This window comes from Rutilus rutilus, assembly GCF_951802725.1.
Source record: "Rutilus rutilus genome assembly, chromosome: 5".
NCBI lineage: Eukaryota > Metazoa > Chordata > Actinopteri > Cypriniformes > Leuciscidae > Rutilus > Rutilus rutilus.
This window is the reverse complement of record NC_140213.1, coordinates 29,972,986-29,985,330: the sequence shown is the minus strand read 5'-3', so window position 1 is coordinate 29,985,330 and position 12,345 is coordinate 29,972,986. Positions and strand designations below refer to the sequence as shown.

At 36.5% G+C, this 12,345-nt stretch overlaps 2 long non-coding RNA genes across 3 annotated transcripts; one reads left to right on the top strand and one right to left on the bottom strand.

Moving 5' to 3' along the window:
* The first annotated feature begins 3,367 nt into the window (after positions 1 to 3,367).
* LOC311290339 lies at positions 3,368 to 6,117 on the top strand. 2 transcript variants are annotated; one of them, XR_014627362.1, is made up of 4 exons: positions 3,368 to 3,955; positions 4,663 to 4,784; positions 4,942 to 5,038; positions 5,718 to 6,117. It is a non-coding gene; the product is annotated as an uncharacterized lncRNA (long non-coding RNA). The 2 variants fall into 2 exon arrangements; XR_014627363.1 differs by having other exon boundaries at positions 4,939 to 5,038.
* A 2,082-nt stretch (positions 6,118 to 8,199) lies between these two features.
* Positions 8,200 to 11,343, bottom strand: LOC311290970. The gene is made up of 3 exons (XR_014627487.1): positions 9,938 to 11,343; positions 9,159 to 9,260; positions 8,200 to 8,525 (listed from the first exon to the last, which is right to left on the bottom strand). It is a non-coding gene; the product is annotated as an uncharacterized lncRNA (long non-coding RNA).
* Positions 11,344 to 12,345: the final 1,002 nt, after the last annotated feature.

The following is a 12,345-nucleotide window of genomic DNA, read 5'->3' as shown; positions in this document are numbered from 1 at the left end:
TCATAATTTCTCTCCTGTCACCCAGTTAGACAGAACTGCTGACAGCATACACTCCAGCAGGGCTGTGTGAGTCACGCTCGCTGAGATTCTGTGTGCGCTGGAAGAAAAGGAGTGAGAGGTAAAAAAAATATATTTTAAAGGAGGTGATATAGTAACGATCCATTAATTAGGTGTGTATGAGAAAAGACAGGATTTCTGTCAGTGCCTGTGACCATTGAAATAATAAAATGCCATCTGACAGAGCAATTGAAAGAAATGCATTATATAAATAGTAATAAACACATGCTTATCTCTAAAGCTCATTTTAATGTGACATTATGATGCTTTGGAAGCCTCTCTGAAGCTAAAAAGGTGGGCTTATAAAATAAATGCTGTATTTTTAAGTCACTGACTGATAGAGGAGCGAGGAAGATACCTTTAGTTTCTGACACAATGCTACTCTGATAGAAACCTCATTCTGGCATTTGCATGCAGTGTTGTCTCAGCCAATCAGAAGTAGGCTGATGGCCACAGGAATATGCTGTGCCATATTGTTAAGTGTGTAATTAGGGAATTTCAGTTCCTAAGCAGACAATTATAAAACTTTTAGAAGTAGTGGTTGCTGAACACCCTGGCATTTTTAAATGCAGTCATTTTGCATATGGGGCAAACTATGCAAACTATTCAGGGTCTTCTTTACCTGCAGCTCTGTGTTTAAAGTGCTGATTTGACAAAAATTGTGTTTGTTTTCTGACCCACTTTTTGGCTTCAATTCCCAAATCACCAACAATGGCTTAACTGAGAAATGAGCTAATGAAAATAGTGATTACCAGAAGTGATTTACAGTTAAAAAAGGAAACGCATCCATCTTTATCTCACAGTGCAATATGCACAAGCTAATCTTGTAGAGCAAAACGCACTGGCATAAAGTCAATTTTGAGGCTTTTTCTGGCCAAGAACCACCTACCTAGACAGGAATAAACTATCTGACTGACTTTTAAAGTGAATAACCAACCCATTTATATGTGGGTGCACTTAAAGTTGGCATGAAACAGAAGTACGGGACCTCCATTGTCCCGATTAAATAGACTGCTACGCTGATCTAACCACTGACTGATACAACAGCAACAGGACACTTGAGAAAGATCACGACACTGCATCATCCAATCACAGCCCACACTCACGCGCATCAGACCATACAAATAACCAACTCTAAATTGAGAATGAATTATTCTTTTGGGACAAATTATTGTTTGATTTGCGATCAACTTGCAATAGTCTTTTCTTCCTTATTGTGATGTACATCATAGTAAAATGGCTTCTAGAAAAAGAAAAAAATGTAGGGCGGGACTTGATTTTGTCCATGGGGAATTGATTGGATGGTTGTGGTTTGCTATTGGTCGATCTCATGTGAGTGATACGTTGTCTCGCCTTTGCTCTAGTAAACATGTCATCAGAGAAGAGATGTCGCTGCAAGAGGGATGTAAATTTATTTTGATCAAAGATTACGCGGCACATGAATAAAAAAAAAATAAAAAAAGATGTGCACGGATAAATCATTTAATAAACAACGCAATATTTTTTATATTTATATATTATAAATATTATATAAAAAAGAATTGTCAATTTTGATTTCATTGTGACAAAAATACAAACACAACAAACAAAAAAAATAAAGAGAACTCTAGTCTGAAGTTGGATGAAAATACCCATGAGAAGAGATCTGTTTTAAATTGAGACTTTAAGGAAAAAAGGAGGTGATGTCTTGAAGAGCCAGTGAAACAACCTGGTCTCACAGGATTCCGTGAAATGCCCACGGGACCTTAACTCAAAATCCGTGGAGCCATCACGGAATCGCCCCAAATTCCGTGATGCGGCCACGGATATTACTCCAACGCAAGTCAATGACACTGACCTTCCGTGGTCCACACACGGATACCCGTTTCAATGACGGAGTACAGATCTCACTCAATCGACGTGCTTTCTCATTTGGAAACGCAACATTTGAAGTATTTGTGAACTTTTCCAACATCAAATGCCATAATGACGTTAACCTGACTGTTATTGTAGCTATTGCATTGTCCTGTCATCATAAAATTTCGGTTTGTTTCAGTTAGCCTAACCAAAGTCCCGTGATGGCACCACGGACCTCAACAACCTGACCTCACTCATGGACGTTGTAATGTTGCTGGCTTGTTTAGGAATTTATAAGCTTTATGTCGACTGTGTTGCAATGGCATGTAATTAACTTGACATTTTATCTCGTCCTGTCATCATAAAATCCAGTTTGATGGCGTTTTACACCTATTGCTCGCTTGGCTATAGTCAGATCTAAAATCTGTGATAGGAGCACGGAGTGAGTCTGTGGTGAGACCACGGATAACTCCAACGCGCAAGTCAATGATACTCATCTTCCGTGGTCCACACACGGATACCCGTTTCAATGACAGAGAACAGATCTCACTCAATGGACGTGCTTTCTCATTTGGAAACACAACATTTTAAGTATTTATTTATTTTCCAACACCAAATACCATAAAGACTTTAACCTCTCTGTTATTGTAGCTATTGCATTGTCCAGCCATGATAAAAATTCAGTCTGATTCTGTTAGCCAAACTGAAGTCCCGTGATGGCACCACGGACCTCAACAACCTGACCTCACTCACTGGATGGTGTGATGTTGCTCACTTGTTTAGACACTTGAAAGCTTTATGTCGACTGTGTTGCAATTTTGTCTTGTCCTGTCATCATAAAATCCAGTTTGATGGCGTTTTACACCTATTGCTCGCTTACTATAGTCAGATCTAAAATCTGTGATAGGAGCACGGATTGAGTCTGTGGTGAGACCACGGATAACTCCAACGTTCGTGATATGGTCACGTAATTTAATCTATTGATTCGTGCCACGGACACGTTTCTTTCGTAATTTTTCGTCTTTCGTGATCACAGCTCGATTATTTCTGCCTGTCGGCTGCAGCAGAGAAGCTGTTTAATCAACATTTATTCACGAGATCTTATCGTGGTTTATGTATTTTTTTAATGTTATTATTTCGGTCTTATTGCCAGGGAAGCTGGATTGTTTTGCTGTTTATTGATCTTTTTTAAATTATATTTTATTAGTAGGAAATCGCGCTGAAGAAGTCTCGTTCCGAACACATCGCGATATTTGGCATCATTTCACGTGTGTCAGCTGTTGGTAAGTAGTAGCCTAGTAAATAAATACCTAAATACGCTGTCCTAATAATGTGTGATAATATGTCTTTTCTGTTTGTCGATATTAATCTGCCAAATATATCTGCCATTTCCACGGAGACTTTGCGTTTCATTGCTTTCTAATTCAAAATATATGATTAAACACTGCCTGTCACGTGACGTACTATAGGCTTAGATATTCATATCAGATTAAAAATAGTACAATTAGTTCCAAAGTTGTATTTGTAGTAGAAGCACAGTAAAAACAACACTTACCATGCTTTTACCACAGTAACATTAGTTTTACTGTGATAAGTGTAGTAAAAAGACAGTAATCACAAAACTTACCATGCTTTTACCACACTATTGGTAGTTTTAATGTGATACTTATTGTAAATGCACAGTAACCACAACACTTACCATGCTTTTACCACAGTAACCCTAGTTTTACTGTGATAGGGTGTGGTAAAAGGACAGTAACCACAAAACTTACCATGCTTTTACCTCTGTATTGATAGTTTTAAAGTGATATTTGTTGTAAATGCATATTAACCACAACACTTGCCATGCTTTTAACGCTTTATAATGTAACATCCAATATTTGTAAGGTAAATCAGTACTTTTTCCTTTAAATAATCCTATATATTATACATAATTATATTTTCTTTTCTCTTTTTCCAGCTGAAAAGACCTAAAGGGCCTTTCGGACTCAGTCAGCCCATTATTGTTTGAGGAGAAGTAAACGGAGGAGACGGAAAGCTGCAAAGGCAAATATTCACAATGGTATGTGTTGGTTTTAACCCTAAATCAAAACATTTTATCAAGCATTTGTTGTTTCTTAAAACTTTTCTCACAAAACCCATAGCCCAATCAGTACAAACATAGTCTGAAAGTCTTAATAATTCACAAGATTTAACAAGTTGTCAAATTCGTACGATACTCGTACATATTTGTATACTCGTACACAATCCTGCAGCTTTTACTCCTAGTGCTGTCATTGGCTACTGCCTCAATTCCTGTACATATTTATCGCGATATTTGTAAATCAGTTGCGCCACTTCTTGGAAAGTTGTCGGATGTCACACACACTGTCAGAAAGTTTATATTAATTGCAAATTGGTCTCCGTCTGTTTATGTTCCAGTGATACATGATGTCTCTCCACACCTCATAACCTACCTCTGTTTGCAAGAGTGGAAAAGCTTATCTGACTTGTCACATGACATCAGATACTCGATTATTTTGTCATAATCAGAACAGTTACACTGCTGATAACTGTCCTGTTTGCACGTAAATCATTTTCATATGATTATTGCTTGCTATTAAAGACATACTTTTATTCATAGAAATGCCCACATATCAGTGAACTTATAACATAAAAATGCTTTTAACATTTAATTATGCAACACTCTTTACAGAAAACATATCATACAGTTATAAACTGACTATTTGCAAGTAATGTATTAAAATTACCTTCCTTTCTGTTTTTCAGGATTACTTAGTCCTTTTTTTTAAAGCTCTACAATATCAAACTCAACAGCTCTTTTAGGAGCCAACCATTACAAGAGCTACTAGTGAGTCGCAGCGAATCTTGCCGTGATCAGCCCTTCCCAGGTGAAGTTTCTAGAATATTGCAATCAGTATTTACTCATCAAATGTTCTCTCCTGAATCATATGGTAAATTAACTTATTTAATACTGTCTGAATTTATGTTTCAGGAACAATAGTAATTGCACATAGAGTAAGTCGAGATTATCTTGTTTTACAGCAGAGAAGGAAGACCAGTCCTTATATCAACGCAAGCTAATCGAATAAGTCCTTTGTTTCGGGTGAGGAAGGAACATCTGGTGCCCAAAGAAGACAGAAAGGTGCGTGAGTCCATTGGTATGTCTTGAATTGAAACAATGCTGTAAAATGTAGTACATAATTTGATGTTGACAATTTTACATTGTACAGGTTTTCACTTGGTTTTTGATCATGTGAAGCTCTTGAAACAAGTGACAGAAAAGTATGTTGTCTGGAAAGAAATCAAGCATCACTGGCAAAGGCTCAAAAGAGACAATGCCTTTCTTACAAATCTTTTAAAATAGGTTGCTGTTGATATGGGTAAAACAGTTTTTCTTAGCTTATATTATGTGCTCCAATATATATATATATATATATATATATATATATATATATATATATATATATATATATATATATATAATACTTCAATGTGTATATTATATAATGTACTGACTGCTGCTTTGTAAATTTACGTAAGGAACAGGCAACTCTGGCCCTTTGCATTCTACTTTTTGAGGTTAATTTAAGAGTTAACCTCCAACCATAATCGAGCACATCTGAAAATTTTAACCAAAGTCTTCAGGTTTATTTCTAGACAATAGGCAGGAGGGTTTGAGGTCGGAGCTAAATGTGCAGGACAGTGGACGCTGAGGGCCAGAGTAAACCATCACTGCTTTAAATAACGCAGAACATAAGCTGACCTGACTGGCCATTAAACAACTTTATTTGAATGGTTTCTGTTTTCTGTTTTACTTTCAGACCAGGACTGGAGAACGCCTGACAATGGGATGTTGAGACTTCTTCTTCCTCTGGTTGAGAAAAAGCTACACCACATCAGTGATCACATCTTCTGTTCTTCAACTGAACAAACTGTTTAGACGAGGAAGAAGAACACGAACACGATAGAGACGTACAGGGAAGAGCAAGAAACCAGTTTAGCTGTGATAATGAATCATTATTTTCCAACACAATATCAAATCTGTTTTCTGTAGGTGACTGAATATGATTCTCTGGCACTAATTTTATGGCTTCAGCAGCTGTGAATGGACTATTATGATGTTAATGTATTTTTGAAGACACATTTTTATTTATCTTGAATCTCATTTGTCTTTATGCTACTTTATTAACTTTATTCTGTGTCCTCCAATAAAGTGTTGTTTAATAAAGTATGGTGACTATTGTATATTGAAAGTGGTGTTTGGTACAGTAAATAGACATTTTTATTTGAGAAATGTTAATTTCTTATTTCTTTAGTTTAATTAATTAAAAAATAACTAAGCCTACATATAATTAATAACTTATAAATTACTACATATAATTAATGACCATGATTCTTTTACTTGGGACATAAAAAATGTAGATCTGGTTAAATGATATTTGGGACAACAATGCAACAAAAGTTGCACATACTTACATGTATGCCAGTTTGCAGTGAAATAAAAGGAAGCTATGTGAATAACAAGAGGCTACAGTGGCTATCTTGCTATAAATACTTAACGCTTAATTGAAGATGATCCATGTTGATCATTCTAGCACATCTACAACTGCTTTTTGAATGAAAGCATATATCACTGATGTCAGGCATATAAGCAGCAATCAGAAGGGGTGAAAAGGAAATGTTGGCACCGTTTTTTTGTTGTTTTACTGAATGGTGCATTACCCTTGTGTAATAGTAATAGTGTAGATCTGTGTAGATTGTATGGCCCAGCAATGGCCCCCAGAAGAGCAAACAAATGCACATTTCAAATGGCTGTAACTCGAAGTCCGGTTAGTGTATCAAAGAGAAAATCGGCAGGACGACTGCTTATGCTATGTATAATAAATAATGTTGGCCACAGTTTTCAGATATATATGGAAAGCTGGCATAAAGATTATTTTTAAAGTGCTCACAGTAAAATATCAAATTTCAGCCTGTCCCTCATATATGTCATAAAGGTTTGCACAATGAAGATATCCAGTTGTCCATTAAATATATAATTTATTTAACATTTATTGTTTTATTACTAAACGTTTTATACTACATTACCCACATATCTCTGTCATTCTATCAGTGGAACAGGAAGCATTGTTCTGTAGTTTATTGAAATGTGCAGACATGCATAGGGTTAGGGTTAGAATCTCGGTAAAGGAGTAATTTCTCACATTATAGAGACACTTTATAGTTAGCTTAATGTATAACTAATGTAATAATAACACCAAACCATACTTTGTAACATGAAGCGCCAGTTTATATGGGTTAAACGATTGTCCAATCACAGCGAGTTCTGCGATGAAGTCACAGCCAATACAAACCCAGCTGAATAAATGCGTCACACTTACATGCCCATTTATGGCAAATGATGACAGATCTCTTCTGGTTCCGGCTGCAGGGATAGATACCTTAAATATTTAATTAAGGCTGTTAAACATGTATTATTTCTAATTCAATTATAAAACTCATATTTAAAAACAAAATACTTTTTGTGTGGTTACCGTCCAAAAACGAGTTCACATGATCAATGACACAAATTTGCTTATTTGATTAGACTGATGCATAAATACATTTGAAAGAGAAACTTTTTTTCTAAGCAAAGGCCTACAGCAGGGGTAGTTTTGCAGTATTTTAATTACAGATAATTGCATGTAGGCCTACTAAAGTGCTTCTAACATTTACAGTGTATGTATAGTCAAAGATATATCAATTATATTCAAATAAATGTAACAAAAGCACAAATGAATGGACACAATTTTGAAAGCTTATTCCAATATTTAATGTCAAACTGTTTAAAGACAAATGTAGCGCCACAACTACAGCACAACAGTATAAAAATCAGTTAATTTAAAATATCCAGATACAGGGGCAATCTATTATAGTGACACATACATTAACGTTCAAAAAATTGCTATGATGAAGTTATATATTTACAAACCAAAAGATGAGATTCAACTTTGTTATGTGAAAATACATTTGTTTCGTCGCTTTAAAGAACAAATAGGCAAAAACATAAGCACAACATTTTACATTCTCAACTTTCATTCTATATCCTTGTGATTATTGGTCACTTTTATTGTAACTATGCAATAAATATGTCCTTGAGCAAAACACCTGATGAGCACTGACCCTTTTTTATAAAGGCATTAGGCAGAAATCAAGTACAGTTTATGAAGCTGAAAAGAGAAAACAAAATGCTTTAACAATATGGAAAAAGATAAATCACTATATTCAATATTGGTTCTGCATATATCAAAGAGATCACGAGGAGGAGTGGGACTAGATGAAGACTTTCAGAAACTGAGACAGAGCAAAGGGTGCACCTCGCTGGACACATCCTACGCATGCCCAAACAACAACACCCAAACACAGTGATGAAGTGGACACCACCAGGAGGATGCAGGAGACAGGGAAGACCAAGGAAGACATGGAGACAGATGTTTCACGAAGACCTGAAGAATGTCAGTGTCCCATGGGAAGATGTGGAGAACTTGGCCACGGATCGAATACGTTGGAGGACACTTGTTGCCCAATGTGCCCAGCACAGCACTTGATGATGACGTTGTGAGTTTATCCATAACTGTGGGATATGTTTTCTGTAAAAAATGTTGCATAATTAAATTTTAAAAGCATTTTTATGTTATAAGTTCACTGATATGTGGGCATTTCTATGAATAAAAGTATGTCTTTAATAGCAAGCAATAATCATATGAAAATGATTTACATGCAAACGGGACAGTTATCAGCAGTGTAACTGTTCTGATTATGACAAAATAATCGAGTATCTGATGTCATGTGACAAGTCAGATAAGCTTTTCCACTCTTGCAAACAGAGGTAGGTTATGAGGTGTGGAGAGACATCATGTATCACTGGAACATAAACAGACGGAGACCAATTTGCAATTAATATAAACTTTCTGACAGTGTGTGTGACATCCGACAACTTTCCAAGAAGTGGCGCAACTGATTTACAAATATCGCGATAAATATGTACAGGAATTGAGGCAGTAGCCAATGACAGCACTAGGAGTAAAAGCTGCAGGATTGTGTACGAGTATACAAATATGTACGAGTATCGTACGAATTTGACAACTTGTTAAATCTTGTGAATTATTAAGACTTTCAGACTATGTTTGTACTGATTGGGCTATGGGTTTTGTGAGAAAAGTTTTAAGAAACAACAAATGCTTGATAAAATGTTTTGATTTAGGGTTAAAACCAACACATACCATTGTGAATATTTGCCTTTGCAGCTTTCCGTCTCCTCCGTTTACTTCTCCTCAAACAATAATGGGCTGACTGAGTCCGAAAGGCCCTTTAGGTCTTTTCAGCTGGAAAAAGAGAAAAGAAAATATAATTATGTATAATATATAGGATTATTTAAAGGAAAAAGTACTGATTTACCTTACAAATATTGGATGTTACATTATAAAGCGTTAAAAGCATGGCAAGTGTTGTGGTTAATATGCATTTACAACAAATATCACTTTAAAACTATCAATACAGAGGTAAAAGCATGGTAAGTTTTGTGGTTACTGTCCTTTTACCACACCCTATCACAGTAAAACTAGGGTTACTGTGGTAAAAGCATGGTAAGTGTTGTGGTTACTGTGCATTTACAATAAGTATCACATTAAAACTACCAATAGTGTGGTAAAAGCATGGTAAGTTTTGTGATTACTGTCTTTTTACTACACTTATCACAGTAAAACTAATGTTACTGTGGTAAAAGCATGGTAAGTGTTGTTTTTACTGTGCTTCTACTACAAATACAACTTTGGAACTAATTGTACTATTTTTAATCTGATATGAATATCTAAGCCTATAGCACGTCACGTGACAGGCAGTGTTTAATCATATATTTTGAATTAGAAAGCAATGAAACGCAAAGTCTCAGTGGAAATGGCAGATATATTTGGCAGATTAATATCGACAAACAGAAAAGACATATTATCACACATTATTAGGACAGCGTATTTAGGTATTTATTTACTAGGCTACTACTTACCAACAGCTGACACACGTGAACTGATGCCAAATATCGCGATGTGTTCGGAACGAGACTTCTTCAGCGCGATTTCCTACTAATAAAATATCATTTAAAAAAGATCAATAAACAGCAAAACAATCCAGCTTCCCTGGCAATAAGACCGAAATAATAACATTAAAAAAATACATAAACCACGATAAGATCTCGTGAATAAATGTTGATTAAACAGCTTCTCTGCTGCAGCCGACAGGCAGAAATAATCGAGCTGTTATCACGAAAGACGAAAAATTACGAAATAAACGTGTCCGTGGCACGAATCAATAGATTAAATTACGTGACCATATCACGAACGTTGGAGTTATCCGTGGTCTCACCACAGACTCAATCCGTGCTCCTATCACAGATTTTAGATCTGACTATAGTAAGCGAGCAATAGGTGTAAAACGCCATCAAACTGGATTTTATGATGACAGGACAAGACAAAATTGCAACACAGTCGACATAAAGCTTTCAAGTGTCTAAACAAGTGAGCAACATCACACCATCCAGTGAGTGAGGTCAGGTTGTTGAGGTCCGTGGTGCCATCACGGGACTTCAGTTTGGCTAACAGAATCAGACTGAATTTTTATCATGGCTGGACAATGCAATAGCTACAATAACAGAGAGGTTAAAGTCTTTATGGTATTTGGTGTTGGAAAATAAATAAATACTTAAAATGTTGTGTTTCCAAATGAGAAAGCACGTCCATTGAGTGAGATCTGTTCTCTGTCATTGAAACGGGTATCCGTGTGTGGACCACGGAAGATGAGTATCATTGACTTGCGCGTTGGAGTTATCCGTGGTCTCACCACAGACTCACTCCGTGCTCCTATCACAGATTTTAGATCTGACTATAGCCAAGCGAGCAATAGGTGTAAAACGCCATCAAACTGGATTTTATGATGACAGGACGAGATAAAATGTCAAGTTAATTACATGCCATTGCAACACAGTCGACATAAAGCTTATAAATTCCTAAACAAGCCAGCAACATTACAACGTCCATGAGTGAGGTCAGGTTGTTGAGGTCCGTGGTGCCATCACGGGACTTTGGTTAGGCTAACTGAAACAAACCGAAATTTTATGATGACAGGACAATGCAATAGCTACAATAACAGTCAGGTTAACGTCATTATGGCATTTGATGTTGGAAAAGTTCACAAATACTTCAAATGTTGCGTTTCCAAATGAGAAAGCACGTCGATTGAGTGAGATCTGTACTCCGTCATTGAAACGGGTATCCGTGTGTGGACCACGGAAGGTCAGTGTCATTGACTTGCGTTGGAGTAATATCCGTGGCCGCATCACGGAATTTGGGGCGATTCCGTGATGGCTCCACGGATTTTGAGTTAAGGTCCCGTGGGCATTTCACGGAATCCTGTGAGACCAGGTTGCAGTGAAAGCGAGTTCCAGAATTCGGTGCCATACCACTAAATGATCGGCCACCACTGGATAAGAGATGGAAACGAGGAACAATGAGGAGTTTGGAGTCTGATGACTGAAGTGAGCTTCAAAGAGATAGGGCTGACAAATAATTAGAATATTGATCATGCAAAAATGTAAAGGTTACCATAATCATCTTGTACTTTATCCGGACAGAGACAGGTAACCAATGTAATTCACAGAGTAACAGGGTACTGTGTTCAAACTTTTTTGACTTTCGTACATGTTGTAATCTAGCCACAATTCTTAGCAAGCAGTCCAATGAAAGGAGAATTGCAGTAATCGATCCATAAGATTATGAAAGCACCTACTAAAGCTCTAATGTCTCTGGGGCTAAGAGTAGGCCACAGACAAGCAATATTGCGCAGGTGGAAAAATGCAGTCTTATGGAGTTTATGTGAATGAAGTCCAATTTACCCCTCAATTTTCAAGTTTTTTTTTTTTTTAAGAGGAAATAAAGTTGATAACAAAACTGATATCAGACTTATTTAAAAGGGACAGTGGACCAAATACAATTACCTCAGTCTTATCAGTGTTACATTTTAGAAAATGATTGTGTAACCAGATTTTGATATGAGGAAAATGATGGGAAACACTGTCAAAAGCTCTGCTAACATTATGAGGATGGTAAGATAGCCAGAGTTGGCATGGTAAAAGGTCATTGGTAATTTTTACAGTGATGTTTTAGTGTCATGGGCTGAACGAAAACCGGATTGGTAGGGATCAAAGAGATAATTTTTAGACAGATATGACTGTAGCTGTGGAGCGAAAACTTTTTCCAACAATTTAGCAATGAACGGAAAGTTAGATATAGGTCTGAAATTATTCATAATGGAAGAAAGGGGTCCTTTTTTTTAAGACTGGAGTGACAGCAGCAGTTTTAATAACTGGGGGTCAGATCCAGTAGGGAGCAGTTTATCAGGTGAGCAATGGGTTGAGGAGAT